This window comes from Hyposmocoma kahamanoa, unplaced genomic scaffold (genome assembly GCF_003589595.1).
Source record: "Hyposmocoma kahamanoa isolate Upper Pololo Valley unplaced genomic scaffold, ASM358959v1 76, whole genome shotgun sequence".
Taxonomy (NCBI): Eukaryota; Metazoa; Arthropoda; class Insecta; order Lepidoptera; family Cosmopterigidae; genus Hyposmocoma; species Hyposmocoma kahamanoa.
In genome coordinates, this window is record NW_020653900.1 from 13,319,017 (window position 1) to 13,322,848 (window position 3,832).

Sequence of the window (3,832 nt, forward strand, 5' to 3'; positions counted from 1 at the left end):
TTATGACTTATGACACTAAAAGAAAAAAGCATAATAATATGGCAATTTCAATTTGGCATATTTTATATAAGCGATAACAACGAGAATAATTCGTAGTAGACGACACAATACATATAATTAATAAATGATTACCAGATATCGGAATAGTAGTCATATACATACTGCCCTCTTTGTCATAATTATAAAGCGCAGGCGAACGATGCTAAGCTAACTTAGCTTCGCTCACGTAGTTGCATGCAAAGCTACGCTAAGAAAGTACTTACTAAGTAGTGACTATATCCATAGTCACTATTTTCTTATATACACATCCACGTGCGGGGGTGAAGAACGGCAGAAGGGCGACATATTTTACATAGCTAGCGAGATCGTTTGGTTAGTTTAATTAGCTCGGTTAGCTTAGTTCGCGGTGTGAACCGAAGTATGAAAAGAAGTATATAATGATTTGATTTTAAATTTGGGACTTAGTCGCGTATAAAAACATATTTTATTAACCACATTTCGGACGTATTGCAAAGGTCATGGTCGCGAAGGAACTGAAGAGGCGAGTGTAAACATCTTCTAGCCATTCTGACTACCCAGAAAAACTCGCACTTGGTCTTCATTTGTGCACTAGGGTTAACAAGTTGCAATATATCCGAAACATCGAGGTAAATAATAGTTATTTTTGATACAATTGCGGAAGTTTGCCATCATTGTCTCGAGTCTTGGCCCGCGCCAGAGGCGAGAGTCAAGACTCGAGACAAGTGAAAATGACAAATCCGCTCGTGTATCAAACGACGTTTTTTTAATACATTTGCGAAAAAACTACATTGAAAGTAAAATAAAACAGTATATGTAGTGGCCCAGCGCGCAGCGGTCTGGCGTAATACTCACCTCCGGTCATTGTTAATACTCAATCAGCCATCTTTATGGAAAATATTTTGGTATTTTTAAACGTTGTTTTATAAAACACCTATGCAATTTAAACAAATAAGATGTTTGTAAGTAACTATAACTTTTAATGACGTATGAATTACGTCACAAAGCACATAAATATTAAATAAATATACAACCTCTTTAGTTCTATGTTTAAGATTTCAAACAACAGTAAATTTAAAAAAAAAATGGAAACGTAAAAAGCAATAATGCGAAAATATCCAACTTTCGGCACGATAGTACGGAAAGTACCACGTTTTGAGCAACTGTATTAAAAAATATGTTTTTATACACGATTAAGTTCCGAATTTAAAATCAAATAATGTGTAAAATTAGTTTAAGTATAAATCAGTAAAACTAAACAAGACTACAAAAAATCGTTAAAGGGTACCAGCCTAAATACGTTAATAATTCAATTCCGCTAAAAATTTCGATTACTTTAGTTATGATAAGTAAGGAATAGAGTGAATAATATCTCCTTCTGAAAAAAAAAAACTTATTATTTACAGAACTTGTCTTTTATATACTACCATAGTAAAGAACATTCTAGTAACACGTAAAAAAAAAAACAATCCGAGTTTCAGGTGGAGGTATTATCAACCTTGTTTAGTAAATATACTCTAACCCAGCCATCGTGTAAAATAGCAACCATTTTTTAAAAAATTCGTACGATATCAAATAACACACTAATTTTTTAATAAACGTTTAGACTTATTTAGGCTGTGTGTTTGATTAATTATATGCGGTGTAAATGTTCTAGGTTACTAACGTAAGAAAGAGGTCATCACCCAAGAACGTTGCGGCCCGTCTAACATAGCAAACATGTGTGATGTGGCCCAAAGAATGAAAAAGGTTGAGTATCATATTCAGATCTCTGATAATCATTTATAACAATCTATGATATTTCCAATTTTTGAGATTATGAAATATCAAAAACCAAAACTATCAACTACAATACTAGAACTATTTATCTATATTTATCCCAAATAGTTTCTGTTACGTAAATTACATTCAATTTCTACATGTTGAGCACCTCAGTTATTGAGCTCTATTAAGCAATGTCAAGACCACGTCAAACTTGTGTCAATGTGTTAAGTTTATTTTATCCAAAGTGTCAATCTTTATGTGCTATTGAAACCCAGCGTGAAATTCAGAATGGAACATCAAATTCTTTGCATTTAATAAATATGTCGAAGACAGCAATGAGTACGGACACTAAACGGAACGCAAGCGCGCCACCTAGCGGTGCAATCCGCACAATTACGTTTCCCGCGCTACAACAGTCGTGACATTGTTGGCAGCCACGATCGGACACACTTTTCGATCGGGTCGCCACGCAATGTAGTCGTCGTCACGGGAGTGTGCTACGTTTAGTCCCTATTATGATCGTTAAAATTAATAGAAAATATAACTTGTTACTCAATTTCATAGTGATTAAAATCTACAGTGTTACTATTAATTGTAATCTTATTGCACGATGCCTAAATCGCCCAAACGATGTCTGAAGATTCACTTCTAAACCATGACGGTTCCAACAAATATATATACATATAGTTCTGTTAAAAACAATAACAAAAAATACAACGATATGCGTTTATATAATAACGGAGACAAACAAATAGACAAGAAAAAAGTATTTAGGAATCCTACATCCAATGAACAATTATTAATAAATGTATAGGACGGTATATACGTTTAAATTATAACGTATCACAAAACCTCAATGTTGACGTGGTGCGATCGCCTAGTTCAGCTGCTGTACTATTCACAAAATTGTGGGAATTTCCGACTAACTCAAGTATAACTTTAACAAAACGCAAAGGCATAGCTGAAACCAATGCAGAACACTGTTGGCCAAAGCAAAGACAACGACTGAAAGAGAATAACCATCTTCCTACAGACGGCTAAGTCCTTCTCCAGGCAACTGGAATATTCAGGTATCCACAAAGCTTGTCTAGGAAGATACGAGAAAGCCTGTTGGAGTTTAAGCCTCAGACTCCAGCAGAAACTGCGTTGCAATACCTCAACGAGATAATAATGCAATAAGAGAAATAACAATAATATAAATAACCCAGCCCCGAAAACTTAACGGATCACTTACAGCCCCTCGCCCAATGCCTTAATGCCTGAAATGAAGACAGCGCTAGTTTAGGAAAAAAATCCCGTCTCGAGTGTTGCACTTGGTAGCGGAATTTGCCATAGAAGTAAAGTCGTAAGGGCCATTTCCTACGAACCCCGAAAAAGTAAAGGCGAAATCTTCACTCAAACCAAGCCACACCTTCACACCCACACATCTCAACGGCGAACTCCTAAAACACCGACGACAAGATTATGGAGACTCTAAAGGAAGCCCTAGATACAAAAAAGACGAGAGTAAGAGTGAGGAAGGGAGGAACTAGAAAGCGGTTCAAAATCAGAAATAGTGAAGTACTTGCAAGCTCAGAATAAGCACTTACTCCAAGACATGAAAAGGATGCAGTGCCGTCGTCAACAAGATGGATCTTTAGATCTTGAACACGGGAGAGACAGACCGCAGCAAAATAAAAGACGTCACTCCTTGCAACATAGCACTACTAGGGAAAATAGAATACTGGGGAGTGAACAAAAGTCTAACAATTCGGCCACAAAGTCATTATCTTCTCTGTGGTTCTGGACAAATGTTTAGAACCATTCAGGCACTAGCCTGCTAGAGAGGTTCAGAAAAGTATCACGAAATGTTACGGTGTAGTCACCTTAAAGGCGAACTGGTAACATTTCGTTATACTCTTTTGAACCTCTCTAGCAGGTAAAAAACGAATTCCTGAAACCATCGAAGAAGATACTTCGATCGCAGCATAGATTGAAACCATCCAAAAAGTATGCGTTCAAGCCATTCTAGCCACAGGAAGATGAAAGAAGACGCTAAGTTTATGGTAAT